Here is a 15,119-nt window from a genome sequence, read left to right as displayed (position 1 = left end):
AGAAAACATGGAAAGAAACGGTTGGGTAATCCCTAACGTGCGAAGAGCAATAGGTAAAACTGAAATTCAGTTGCTCCCAAAGTTAGTCCAAGATCTACCATGAATACCCTTTAACAATATTCTGAATATTGAGAATACATGAATATATAGAAAATTAATAACCATAAAATTCCCACTGGAATCAACTATGGTAATGAGAACTTTGAACTGTCATTACAACGCCAATCTCATCTTCCTATTCTTACCTAAAGCACGATGAATGTAGGCATAAACGTAAATCTTATGTATCCGAACTTTACCCACGGTGGAGTTAATCCAGCATCAAGAAGCCAGATAAACCTTGTCACTCACTCACTGCCAGTGATTCCGACGCCTAGCCACCCTACAGGACAGAGTCCACAGGCCTTGGAGGCTCCTTAGACTGCGACTCTTGACAGGGGTAAACCCGAAACCACGAGCAAGTGGGGAATTCCCTGCAAGGAACGAGGTTTCAGGGCGGGCTCATCTCCTAAGGCTGTCACGTAACGATGCGTCTTCCGTTTCCGAAGCTAGAAGTCCGGGAAAGGCGCGCAGAGAGCACCTGGCAACCCTTCCTTCCCTGGGCCCTCGTCCTCCCAACCTTCCCAGCGCGCCACCGGCGCCGGCCCCGCGGACGCGCCCAGCCCACTTCCGGGTTGTCGCCGCTCTGGCCGTGGCGTGCGTCGTGACGTTTCGGTCTCCTCCGGACCCCGGAAGTGCAACTCGAACTTGTTCGGGGCGCGGATCCCGAGAGGCAAAGTCGTGAGCACGGCACGAGGGAGTCCCGGCGCGCTGGAAGGCCACGCCATCCCCCGCGTCCCCGCGCCGCCGTGCAGCTGGGGGCAGAGCTCAGGTAGGACCCTGTGGGCCGGGCCCGGAGCGCCGGGCGGGCCAGGGACCCGGCGGAATCTGGAGAGGCGGATGGCATGGGTCGGTCTCGGGCGGGGGTCTCTGAGTCCTGAGGCCGCCGGGAGCCGCGCTGACCTTCCAGCGGCCACCGCTGCCCAGTGTCCAGGAACCCCGCGGATGAGCTGAGCCCACCTCCCGTTTCCATGGCCGGGCGGGGCGGGGCGGGGCACGTGCGCGCGCTGTGCTTCTCACCGCCCACCTGGGCATCTGGGCTTCTTGGCGCTAGCTTGACCCTGGATTCGGAATTAGGACCCCTCGGCATTCTCAAGACTGACGGTATTACCCACTTAAAGGTCGATCCTTTTTAGTGCATATAAAGGTATATCCACGTAAAGGAAACAGTGTTATCCATTGCCAGAGGTTTCCTAGAAGTCATTCATTGCAGACGGAAGAGTAGAGTGCGGTCATAAAGTGCTCTCAAAACTTGTTACCTACCTGAGCACTTCTGGGACGTTCGGTGGGCTGTAGTCTGAGTTCTTTCCTAAATTGGGTACTTTTGTCTCCGAAATAAAGTTGCTTATGTTTTTCGAGTCTTATCCTTATCCAGGGATTTTATATATTCCTCTTTTTCTTTAGGACATGTATTTATTGGGCCAATTCACTGTCATCGAGTCGATTCTGGCTCATAGCCACGTAACTGGCTGTTTAAATTTTGCGCAGGACCGACAGTGTTTTGTTTTGTTGTATTATAGGCCTTTAGGAGTTAGAGCCGACTTAGAACAACATATTGATCAGCCTTCCTGTTAAATGTGTCTATTATGATGTTTCAGACTAGTTATTTCCTCTTGGTTTATCAAAATATTTGCATTGGGATTTTTGAGTGTGCAAAACATGGTCTTCCTCTCCTCTTACAGCATTGTCAGAAGTATATTCTTTATCCCTCCTTGTGAGATGGAATCCAAATCAAACACCCACTGACATCAAGTCGTTACTGACTCAGTGACCCAAAGGATAGGGTAGACCCACCTCTGCGTTTCCAGGACTGTCGTAGGTGTCATGAGAACAGATATTCTGTGTTCATTTAACTTATTTTGAAACGGAGGCAAAGATGACTTGTCAGTGTCAGTGCTGGTATCAGACATCTTTCTGGAGTCCATTCCAACTCATAGTGACCCTGACCCTATAGGACAGGGTAGAATCGTCCCCTGTGGCTTTGTGAGACCAACTCTTTCTGGGAGTAGAAAGCCTCCTCTTTCTCCAGATGTCTAATGGTGTGTAACCTAAATGGAAGGAGTAGAGGTGGTCCAATCGCTTTGTCGTGGCAGCTGCAGTGGTAGTAGATTGTAAAGAAGAGTATTTAAGCCAAGAGCTAGTAAAAGTGAGAAATAGTAACATCACCCAAACCAAGAGGAAAATGTGTTCTTTAAAGCCGGGAGCAACCATGTATTCCTTCATGTAACAGTTACTCACCACCTGCAGTGTGCCAAAGAGTATTACAAGTAGTCAACAGAGTAGACAGTCCTTTTGCTCCTCAAGTTTAACAAACAGATATCAAAAGACAAATAAATCATATTCAGGGGAGAAAGATGGCTGATGCGTTGGATAGTGAAGGGGGTCGTTTGAATGGAAATCCAGTAAAGTAAGAGAGTGAGCTCTGTGAGTATGTTTTGGGGTTTGGGGGTTAATTCAAAAGTTGAAGGGCAGGACCGTGCTTGCTTGTGTATAGCAGTCGCAAGATTACAGGCACAAAGGCATCAAAGTTTAACAAATCTCAAGAATGAGATGTTTACTCAGTGATTTGGTAGTGTGCACAAGGGATCTTATTTACTGACAGTCTATTTTTCTTGGTTTTCTGACAGACCTTTATGAGGAGAGTCTAGCTCCCCATAGATGTGTCTAGTCTCGTTTCTGTGTGCCTCATTGAAGTCTAACAGAATTATTCACCATTTACCCAGTTGTGCATAACTTTAGCAGTTTCTATATATTGAAATCAGAAGAGATTTGCATAGTAGCTTTGAATAACAAAATAACAAGTGCTTCTCTGCCCTGGGTGAAATCACCTTTACCATCCATTCATTTTATGATCTGATTTTAATATAAATTTGGGGGATCTTTAGGTAACGTGTTAAGGCTTAAGAAGGCAGTCACCATGTCTTAGGTTGTATTTTAAATCCTTTAAATACCCCAATTGTCAAAACCTAAATTGTCTGTAGATCATGTATCTTCTGTACCTCCACTTTTAGAAATAAAAGAAACCACAAAGCATCTTTTGCAACAGTATAAATGCCCCTTACAAGCCAAACGTCACCATGTCCTGCTTTGATGTAGTTTTCTTTTTAATTGACTGGGTGTCTGTGCTGATGAAGTAGATCTTTTTTGTCTGTTAGATACAAAGAGCAGAAAACAGAAGACAAAAATGATGAGCAAGCAGAGAAGAGAAGTGTTGGATAGTGGCTGGAGCTAGATGGAGAGTGGGCATGGAGATCAGTAACCGTAATAGGCAGTGAGTACCAGAACTGACAGCAAAGAAAAGGGGACCCAGCAATAGAATGATACAGAGTCATAGACATCTCCAGAGTGGAATGGGCTGGGAGATGCGATGAGAGTTTACAAATAGCTAGCTACATCTCAAGGTGTGCGCATGGAGCCAGACACTTGCCCTTGAGTCATTCAGCAAAATCGACTTTAGATCATGTAATGTATGCCAGCTCCTCTGGTTCAAGGCTTCATGTATGTAGTCCTGTGGGAATAAATGAAATTGTTCAGACCATGTACATAATTTTAATAAAGTATATAATGACATTTGAGTGATTGTGTAATTTAACAATATTCAACATTGTCAAATTTTTCTTATATAATCAATTTGAGAATGAGGTGGTTGTTTTGTTTTGAATCCGGATTTACTAATTGTCTGTCCACAGCCTTTTTCCCTTAAACTATTAACCAACAATCTTTTAAAGACGATTTAGGTTTCTATTAACCCCCCCCAAACCACTGCCACTGAGTTGATTCCAACTCTTAGTGATGCTAGAGGACACAGTAGAACTGCACCACTGGGTTTCTGAGACTGTAAATCTTTACAGGAGTAGACAGCCTTACCTTTCTTCTGGGAAGTAGCTGAGGGTTTGTATCAACAACTTTTGGGTTAGCATCCCAACACCTAGCTCACTGTGCCACAAGGGCTTCTTTATTGAATTGCTGTTGCTAAGTGCTGTCAAGTCACTTCCGACTTACAGACCCAGTTCACACCAGAATGAAACACTGCCCTGTCCTGCGCCATCCGCACAATTGTTATGTCCAAGCCCATTTTCCAGCCTCTGTGTCAATTCATCTTGCCCAGGACTTTCCTCTTTTCCTGTCTCTATACTTTACACAGCAAAGTACATGAGATGACGTCTTGCTGTCCTTGCTACTAAGGAGCATTCTGGCTATACTTCTTCCAAGACAGTTTTGTGTATTCCTTTGGTAGTGCATGGTACTTTCAGTATTCTTCGACATAGTACCACAATTCAAATGCATAGATTCTTCTTCTGTCTGTCTTATTCAGTGTCCACGTTTCACATGCATGTGAAGCAATTGAAAATGCCATGGTTTGGGTCAGGTGCATCTTACTCCGCAGGTCTTGTGCTGCAGACTTACCAAATGCAATGCATAGTTTGATAGCTTGACTGCTGCTTCTATGACCAGCTTGTGGATCCACACAGTATGAAATCCTTCCTTGACAACTTTTCTCTTTTATCATGATGTTACCTGGTAATCCAGGGTCCCATGGTGAAGTGGTTAGACGTTTGGCTGCTAACTGTCAAGTCGGCAGCTGCTTTATGGGAGAAAGATGAGGCTTTTTTCTATAAAGAGCACTAGAACTGAGTCAACAATTTTTCTTTTTTCAATAGTTGAGTAGCTTGGTCTACTAAAAGAAAACATTAAATAGTTGAATTCTAAGTGTAAAAAAAGATGCAGTGTATCATGCAAACAGAAAACCTTATAGCTCAATGATTTTGACACTGTTAGTATAAATGATCTGTTTAATTTTATGTTTGAGGCCCCAGATATACCTAGGAGCTTCAAAAATTTATGGACAAATTCTGTTATCTTTAAAATCAATTTTTTCAGGAACTTTTTAATATCCCTTCTATAAATACATTTATTATGCATGGTATTCCAAGAATTTATAGATATTATTACTGGAGATGGTCAGAGGTCAGACTTTTTTTTTAAGAATATGTAAGATTTGAATACTCCAAGCCTGCTTAATTAAGCTCTCCTGTTAATTGAGGTTAAATGACTTGGAGGTTACATGGCTTGCTGTAGGTTATGCATAGACTAGCTGGCAGATGGAGAATTGGAGTACAGGCATTCTGCTTCCAGCTTACCAGTTACCAATTATACTCAAAGTCAAATACTGGGATATTTAGGTTATTTTGTGTTTGCTAATGCTTTAACCGTATTTCTACTGCTTTTGAATGTAATTTCTAGCAAATCCAGAAGTTGTTATATGTGAAATAATAGGTTTTATTAAAGTGAATGAGTAAATTCATGGTATCAAACTAGGTTCCACTGATTGAATAAGGGTTATTAGAGCTAGAGCCTTTAAGTCTGTGAAATATCACATGGCTGGACCAAGCTCTTTAAATCCATAGACTTTAAGGACTTGCTGGAGATCAGCTTACATTTCTTTTTTAACTTCTTTATGTATATGTAAATCTCTCTCAATTGACTGAAGTAGTAGGATTAGAAATCGAATTATTTTGCATATTACTTCCTAAAATTTGCTGCTGAAGGCTTAATACTTAGAACTACTTTTTTTATTTACAGTTTTATGAATTCTCTTAATATCAGTTACCATTAGGCTCAAAGTCAAATATATGTGTGATATTTAAGTTTGTTTTTTAAATTTGTGTCTATTTATCAATCTCTTTTAGAATAAATAATAAGACTTGGCTGAGATGTAATAAAATTATGGCTCTTACGATAATTTATGGATTTCTCATTATTTTTCCCTATGCACGTATGATTTTCCATGGACTAGGTATATCTAGGGCAGCAATTCTTAACCTGTGGGTCACAACCCCTTTGGGGGATCTAACGACCCTTTCACAGGGGTTGCCAGGTTCATAACAGTAGCAAAATTATAGTTATGAAGTAGCAACAACAATAATTTTATGGTTGGGTGGTCACCACAACATGAGGAATTGTATTAATGGGTCGACTCATTAGGAAGAATGAGAACCATTGATCTAGAGGACCTGGTGGCATAGTGGTTATACACTGGGCTTGCGGTTTGCAAGTTCTGCAGTTCTAAACCACCAACAGCCAGGCTTTCTACTCCTGTATGCAGTTAACAGTCTCGCAGGCTCACAGGGCCCCTTTTCTTTGTTCTCTAGGTCTTGGAATCAGCATTGACTTGATAGCAGTGAGTTTGGTTTGCAAGTGTATCTAGAGTTCTCTAGAGAGCTTAGCATGCTCAGAGAAAGAAAGCTACTCACAAAGACACACTTACACAGAGGGAATGTTTTATGTGTACACACACATTGATAGGTTGACTTCAAGGAATTGGCTAATGAAAGTATGGGTGCTGACAAATACCAAATCCTTAAATCAGGTGTCATATTGGAAACTCCTGCAGAGTCACATGATTATAGGGGTCTGGCAAGTACAAACACTATCTGTAGACTAATAGGTGAGAGCCCTGGAGATGTAGTGGTTACAGTTGGGCTGTGATCCACACAATCTGCAATTGGAAGCCACCAGCATTTCCATGGCAGCAAGAGAGGGTTTCTTTACTGAAGCAAACTGTTACAGACTCCGATACCCTCAGGGAGGTCGCTATGAGTCAGCATTGACTTGAGGGCAGTGAATTAGAGTTTTGAGGGTAATAGATTGGAGACGCTGGCAAGCTTGTGTTCCAAGATCCATAGTTCATTAGGAAATGAAAAAGTGCAGGGTAAAGAGAGATCTATCTCTATGTATAAGATTGAGGCAGAATACACCAAAAGAGAATTTACGTGCCCTCTTTTGACTTTTCAAAAGAAAAAAAAAAAGGTTTTATTGGCATACACCTCACTTCTTATACAATTTAATTTTCAGTCATATTAAGATGAGTTTAGCAGTCATCGTCATAATAAATTTCTGAATATTTTATTTTCGTACTCCTTGTTTCTTCCCCACTTCCCCCCAGCCTCCCTTGCCATGCCCCTGTTGTGTTTAGTGCTGAGTTGGGTCTAACCAGTAATGAACATGTGCACGCAGAATGAAGCACTTCTTGGTCCTTCACCATCCTCACATTTTTACCTATGCCTGAGCCCCGTGTTGCAGCCACTGTGCCAATCCATCTCATTGATCAAATGGTAATATATGACCTTTTAGCCTAACTGTCTCTGCCATAATTTGACTTTCCAATGCTCTTGGTCTGATAGCAAGGCTAGTCCCCTCCCTAGACTTCATTCATGTGGGAACCCCGCCAGTGGGTATTGAGCTTCCTCTGCCACCCACAGGTTTCTGTAAACCAGGTGTTCAAAATTTCAACTTGGATACCATTCCCTCCTTTGAATTTGGATTTTATTATTTACAATCCTAGATCACAAAGTCTGGTGTGCTTCTTCCATATGGGCTTTAATAACCTTTCGCTTAGATGGTTTCTTATTTTAAGACAAGCCTTTAAGATCCTAGACACTATTCTTTCTGATAGCTTGGCACCATCTGGTTTCTTCACCACACTTTTTTTTTTAATTAATAAATCTTTTTATTGGGGCTCATACAACTCTTATCACAATCCGTACATACATCAATTGAGCAAAGCACCCTTATACATTCGTTGCCTTCATCATTCTCAAAATTCACCTTCCACTTGGGTTCCTGGAATCAGCTCGGTTTCTCTTTTCCCCCCCTCCCCCTCCCTCCTCGCTCCCCCCTTCCCCCTGGTCCCTTGATAGTTTATAAATAATTATACTATCTTATCTTACACTCCCCGGCGTCTCCCCTCACCCACCTCAGTGTGGTGGGGTCAGCTCAGTCACACATCCCCCACTGTGTCTCAGGTGCTGTCCCGTGTAGGACCATGTGTTGGTGCAGGATGTCGCATCTCGCAGTGTGGCCAGCTGTGTGGTCCTCTCTATAAGATGGGTCTTTCGAGCTGGTCTATTGTCCTTGGGCTTGGTGGGCCCCGGTGTACTCCACTACATCCTTTCTCCTTCCTTTGTTTCAGCTTCCTTCTGGATGTGGTGTGGTGGGTCAGTTCCTTTCCCACTCCAGACGATCTATTTTTGTTTTCTGTGGTATTCCCTTCGAATGTGGGGGTCAGCCTAATTCTGGTTTGGGTCAGCGTGTCGTCCAGCCTCTTTGTATAGTCCTCTGTACTTTACGTTGCCTTCCTTGTTTGGTGTGTCGTGGTGGGGTCCGTATGTTCCAGTTCTGTGGGGACACAACCAATACTCTCCCCCGGGTGGGTTATACCCTGTTCCCCCCCCCTACCATCCACTCGGATTCTCCCCATCCCGGTTCTCCCTCTCCCTGGCCCACTACTCCTTTATGCTGGGCTCTCATGTACCTCTCTAAGTGCATCACACTTTTCTATACTGTGCATATCTTCAGGGTTCTCTTCCTGAGGGCGAGTATTGATTAGGGCCATGTTACAAAAAAACTATTATCAAGTCTTAATTTTTATAAATTTTTTTGTATTATAAAGAAAAGCATAATTACTAATAATTACAAAGGACTAAAGAAGGACTAGAATAGTAAGTAACTCAGTTCAGCCTGGAAAACAGACACTTTAATAATATTAATGTTATATTACCAGCTCATTCAAATATTTTACATTGCCTTTTGTCCGTTTCAATGTGATATCCTAGCACATGATAAAGATCATATACTATAAGCATAAGTTGTAACCTTCTCTGAAAAACCACATGACAAGTTTTCCTCTCCAGTGAGAAATGGGCGATAAGTTCTTATCTTCGCTGCCTTTGCCATCACATGGCTGAAGGAGTAGGGCTCGGGCAAAGCCAAGAACCTCTGTGTGTACAAGCCACTGAGGTCATATTCAGGAGGGCACCAGATTGAATCAGACCAGGCTACCCAGGATTGTAGCAAGCCTGCCCCTCTACCCTCCCCATCACCTTCCTTGCTCCTCCTTCCCCACTTCTAGGGCCTTCTGAGCAGCTTATTTTCCTTCTGGCATAAACATAGAGGGTATGTGTGAGGGGTATAAAGGTAGGTTGGGGGGAGTTACAATGGAACAAATCAAAAATAAATAACTTTGACATCTAGGCTCAGTGCCATGAACTGACCTCAGCGGTCTAGGTTGGGGCCAAGCTAGGGGCCCTTTTGTACTGGTCATACATTTGCTCTCAGAAGAGAATTCTCTTCTTATTAGTTGATGGACTTCAATATGAGATTATATTGCAGAAGGTGATTACATCATATTATGTTATGCTGAGTTACGTTATGGAACAGCAACTAGTGTTTGGCCACAGTGCTGAGAACCATAGTCTTACTAACATGACATATATAACGAGTGTCAAGGTACTGCTACATGTGAAGATTTTTTGAGAATAGAGTATATTATGCCAATTACCATTTTTTAACCTTTCAAATTAGCCACCTCACTTTAAGCTCTCCCCTATAAACTACAGGTCATAGCCTGATGACATCTCCGTGCGGGTGTGGCCTACTTGATGTCTATGAAAGAAACTCCATGGAGAATTGGCTCTCCTTTTGGCTGGCTTGGATCTTCCGTTTGGTGTCTTGGGACATGTGCCATGGCTCTGTGATACTGCCTGCTGATCCTGGAAGCTGTCCACAGCTTTTAACAATATGTGATCTGCTCCTCTCTGCTTCTACTGGTTTCTGCCTTCCTGGATTTCTAGCCCCAGCCAGCCATGCAAGTCAGGAACATTTTCTGCCAACCAATACCTGATAACCAAACTGGATTTAACATCTTTTACAACTGTATGAGACATTTTTCTTGATATAAACATCTCTATGTGTGTGTGTGTGTGCGCGCGCGCGCGCGCGAGGGCGTGTGTCGCTGGTTTTATCTCGGGAACCTAGCCAAACAGCTGCCTCACATGTCTTAAGCCTCATTGTCTATTACCTCTCTCTTATATGAAGGTAACCTTAATTTACTTTTTGTCACTATTGTAGATCTCACTCCTCCCAACAGATTTATTAGCATATAATTCACAAATCGTACAATTCAGTACTTAAGTACTTCAAGAAGAGTTATATAAATGGAATCATATCTTCCTATCATTTGGCCTTTTACACAGCAAAATTTTGTAGATTTGTTCATGTTGAATATATCAGTTCATTTTTAAAATTTAATTGCTGTGGGGTAATATATATATATATATGCCAGAACTTCAAAAAGTTCATGGAAAGTGAAATTGATAGTGGTATTTTTCTCTAAGCTTTTATGAAGTCCCTCATACATGTATACATCACTTAACACCCATGATAACCAATTCTGAAATAGGATGTTATGTGATTTGGATATTATGTGTACAAAAGGTAGTGGAGGGCCATATCTGAGCTCCTCTGGCTTTCCTAATGCCACGAGGCAGGGGTCAGATAAGCGTCCATGGTCCAGCCTTCTTTACCCATTGACAGCCACCGTCTCAGAGTCTTGGTACTGCTCCCGAGTCTCCCTGCCGCCTGACACAACTGCTCTTGGCAGCCTATAAATACGCTCTTCCAAGGTTCTCGAGGTTTTTGTCCCTCTCCCAAGAGGGCTCTTCCATCTATTTGGGAGGTTGGCAACGAAACCAACCAATCCCTCTCTTAATGTTACAGGTGCCCTGTGTGTATAGTCTCACCCAGTCATTTGTTGGGAGTTAGAGACTTGAGTAGAAGAGCCATATTAAAAAATTTAACTCCACCAGTGTGAACCCTTTTGGACATCCATGTAAACATGGCCTGGGGGCTGCAGTATGGCATGAGCCCAGGAGAGTTATATTGCAGATACCTCAGGTGAGCGAGCTGCTGAATCCTTTCTGGCTGTTGCCACTCTCCTGTAAGCCAGTTGCAGGGAAGGCCAGCTCATCTAAAAGAACCAAATAGAACCAAACTGGGCAAAACACAGGGCCTAGTCTACCCAAGTCATGGGAAATGAGGGGACAGGGGCTGGAAGTTTGGGCCTGGGGCTCCATCAACACACCCTAGGTAGCTTCTGAGTGTGTACAACAGCCAAGCAGAAGTGGGACTTTTAGCTCAAGATGAGCTGGCACTCACATATACATCTGTGTATGTAGGCCTATCACAGTTACTTTTTTGTTTATTCTATTAATGGACATTTGGGTTATTTCCAATTTTTACTATTATAAAGTGAGGAAAGTGCTTGTTTTGTCTTAATTATGTAGTATTCTCTTTTTTACCAAAGTTCTAATATCCATTGCAATGGCTACATAGAACTCACAGGCAATATACTTGATTAAAGGGTTTGCTAAGGAAGTTGACATTGGTAATGCAAGTGAGAAATGCTCAGGATAGAGTTGTTTATCAGGCCATGTTACAGAGTTCCTATAGGTCTTCTAATAAATGCCCTCATACTGCTCCCCTGAGAGCTTCAACCTGAAGACAATTCAGCTCCAGCGCACAGGTCAGTCGACCCAGCTCTTTGAAGTGCACAGAGGCACTGCACTCCCAGTAAGCATCAGCCAGAAGGCACACCGCTCCATTGCCACTTGTTAGTAAGCCCAGCTTCCCCAGTTCAGCCTGCAGTCACCACATTCTACTAGCCAGCATCCTGCCCACAGCACTCAGCTTTACTTGTTTCCTGGGCTGGGAAGTCCACTTCTGTGTTCTGTGCTCTGACTCCTGGTTCTGCTGCTGATCCTCTGATGGTTTAACTGTCTTCTGGATCCAGGAGGATCACTGGGCAGAAATCTCAAGGCCAAAAGACACTCCACTCCCGATTTTTGTGTGTATTGCGATCCCTCTTCATTCTTGTTAGAGGGCTGATTTTATAGGCAACAGGATGTCATTCCAGGGATTCCTGTTTTATAATTACTTACAGGTGAATCCATCAGTATTCCTACCCACCCCTCAACACCCCCCCCCCCCCCCCCCGCTTCTTATTAGACCCTTGCGGAGTTTTACTTAGAAGAGCCACATAAAATAACTCACTGTCCCTTGCCAATCTGTCTTAAAAATAGTGCTACTATTTTGCCTTTCTGCTATGTGCCCCACATCCTTGTCACCCTGGGTGTACTCAGTTGTTTTATCATTTCCTTGAAATTTTCTGTGCAACTAATCACGTAAATTACAAGTGAGGATACTTTTAGTTCTTTATTTCCTTTTTGGCTCCCCTTTCCCCCTTTTCTTTCAGTACTATTCACTTTGTTATGAATCTTGTAGGATGGACAGATTGCTAGCATGCCCAAAGCTTAGTGTATAGTAAAAATATGGACAAAGTTCATTAAATACTTCATTTTATGTACCTTCCCACATTAGATTCTCTAAATTCACTTGATAGTAACAGTGGAATTCATAATTCAGCAGAGAAAATCAATCAAATACTCTGTTTTATATGTCCTATCAATAGTTGAAAGCCTTGGTCATACATACATACACTGCTTAAGTGCTCCGAAGCTCAGCTACTAACTATGATAGTTAGGCTTTGTGCCAACTTGACCGGGCCAGCATTCTTAGTGGTTTGGCCATTGAGACCTGGTAATCCCCTATAATGTGACCTAACACAATACAATCAACTACACAGTGCGGCTTTCTTTGAGCAGCAAATACTTTGTGAAAAGATTAAGAAGCCTTTTTAATGTAGATACTATAATGGTAACATTTCTGCTTTGAATTTCTGCAAAACATTTAGGTGAGGTTTTAAAAAAAATCCTTCATATTACATAATTATAGTAATGCTTTATTTTTAATTAGTTTTGGTAAATTGACTCATTTTTAATGTTTTTCAACTTATTTAAAAAGGCATATGATAATCCTTGGATAAATCTGAAAATCGAACCATAAATTAAGAATTAATTCTCTAATAAAATTGATTATAGTTTATTGAATAAGAACCCATAATATAGTGAGCTTCCCTGTACATTTAAATATGAATAAACTTTTCATAGTTTAGAAACACTTTTGTTTCTAAAACATCATAAGGTTATTCATATATTAAAGGTACATATTAGTATCTAAAATAAAATAAGCTTTTCATAATATATTTCTTAAATCTTTTATTGGGGGCTCATACAATTCTTATCACAATCAATCTATCCATTGTGTCAAGAACATATGTACATTTGTTGCCATCATCATTCTCAAAACATCTGCCTTCTGCTTGAGCCTTTAATACCTGCTGCTCATTTCCCCCCTCCCTCCCCAATCCCCCTATTTCATGAACCCTTCATCATTCATAAATTATTATTTTGTCATATGTTACACTGTCCGACATCTTCCCCTGCCTGCTTCTCTGCTGTCCATCCCCCAGGGAGGAGGCCATACATAGATTCTTGTAATCAGTTCCCCCTTTCTACCCACGTTCTCTCCTCCCTCCAGGTATCGCCACTCTCACCACTGGTTCTGAAGGAATCATCTGTCCTGGGTTCCCTGTGTTCCAGTTGCTATCTCTACCTGTGTACATCCTCTGGTCTAGCCAGATTTGTAAGGTAGAATTGGGATCATGATAGTGGGAGGGAAGGGGGGTGAGGAAGCATTTAAGAACTAGAGGAGCCCCAATAAATTGTTAAAAAAAAAAAAAAAAAGAGATCAGCAACAATGACTGATGGCTAGAGCAGTAAAAAAAAAAAAAAAAGAACTAGAGGAAAGTTATATACTTCATCGTTGCTACCCTGTACCCTGACTGGCTCATCTCCCACCCACAACCCTTTAGTAAGGGAGTGTTCGGTTGCCTACCAATGGGCTTTGAGTTCCACTCTGCACTCACCCACATTTACAATGATGTGATTTTTAGTTCCTTGATTCTTGATACCTGATCCCTTCAACAGGTCGTGGTCACACAGTCTGGTGTGTTTCTTCCATGTGGGCTTTGTTACTTATGAACTAGATGGCTACTTGTTTATCTTCGAGCCTTTAAGACCCCAGATGCTATATCTTTTGATAGCCGGGCACCAGTAACTTTCTTCACCACATTTGCTTATGCACACATTTGTCTTCATTGATCGTATCAGTGAGGTGGACACCCATTGATATGTATTTTAGTTATTTGATGTCTGATAACTGGTCCCTTCTGTAATCCACCTTGAGTTTATTCTTGTGCATGGAGTGAGGTAAGGGTCTTGCTTCATTTTTCTGCAGGTAGATACCCGTTTTTTTTCAGCACCATTTATTGAAGGTGGATCTGCTTCCCATTTAATATTTTTTGGGCCCTTATCAAAGATCAGTTGCCTATATGCTGATGCTTTTATTTCTGGGTCTTCAGCTTTTTTCCATTGGTCTGCATATCTGTCATTATGCCAGTACCACACTGTTTTGACTATTATACAATACGTGCTAAAATCAGGGAGAGCAAGCCCTCCCACTTTGTCCTTCTTCTTGAGGAGTTCTCTGCTAATTCTGGGCTTCCTCCCCCTCCATATGAAGTTGGTAATCTGTTTTTCCAATTCTTTGAAGAAGAATGGTGGTATTTGTATCGGAATAGCATTGAACTTATATAGTGCCTTGAGCAGAACTGACATTTTTACTATATTCAGTCTGCCAATCCAAGAGCATGGGATGTTATTCTTCCATTTGTTGAGGTCACTCTTGATTTCTTGAAGTAGTATTTTATAATTTTCCTCCTACAAATCTTTCATTTTTTTAGTCAGGTATATCCCTAGATATTTCAATTTTCAGGTATATCCCTAGGTATTTCAATTTGTGCTGGGCAATTGTAAAGGGTACTACCTTTTAAATCGTCTCTTCTGTGATCTTGTCTGATGTGTAGAGCAGTCCAATAGACTTCTGTTTGTTGATTTGGATCCTGCCACTCTGCCATATTCCTCTATTGCTTCCAACACTCCACTTGTGGAGTTTCAGGGATCTTCAATATATAGAATCATATTGTCTGCGAATAATGATAATTCTGCCCCTACCTTCCCCAGCTGAATACCTTTAATATCTTTCCTTTGTCTTAGGTTGTTAACTAGGACCTCCAGTACGATGTTAAATAGGAGTGGGGACAAGGGGCATCCTTGTCTTGTCCCCTTTTTCAGTGGAATTGTTTTAGTCTTTTCTCCATTAACTACCACATTAGCTGTTGGTTTTTCATATATGGCTTGTATAATATTGAGGAATTTCCCTTC

General features: G+C 42.0%; 1 protein-coding gene across 6 annotated transcripts in view; it reads left to right on the top strand.

The window, feature by feature from the left end:
• Positions 1-704: 704 nt before the first annotated feature.
• ARB2A (ARB2 cotranscriptional regulator A) overlaps positions 705-15,119 on the top strand; it is a 498,151-nt gene continuing 483,736 nt past the window's right edge. For 3 of the 6 annotated variants that reach the window (XM_075541275.1, XM_075541282.1, XM_075541281.1), the window contains exon 1: positions 708-871. The gene's annotated coding sequence lies outside the window, so the exon portion shown is untranslated. Of the gene's footprint in view, positions 872-15,119 lie in introns of all 6 variants that reach the window. The other 3 variants (XM_075541279.1, XM_075541280.1, XM_075541278.1) reach the window with 2 other exon arrangements.

The sequence above is a fragment of the Tenrec ecaudatus genome, chromosome 2, assembly GCF_050624435.1.
Source record: "Tenrec ecaudatus isolate mTenEca1 chromosome 2, mTenEca1.hap1, whole genome shotgun sequence".
Classification (NCBI taxonomy): domain Eukaryota; kingdom Metazoa; phylum Chordata; class Mammalia; order Afrosoricida; family Tenrecidae; genus Tenrec; species Tenrec ecaudatus.
The sequence above is the reverse complement of the archived record's forward strand: the minus strand, read 5'-3'. Positions and strand labels throughout refer to the sequence as shown.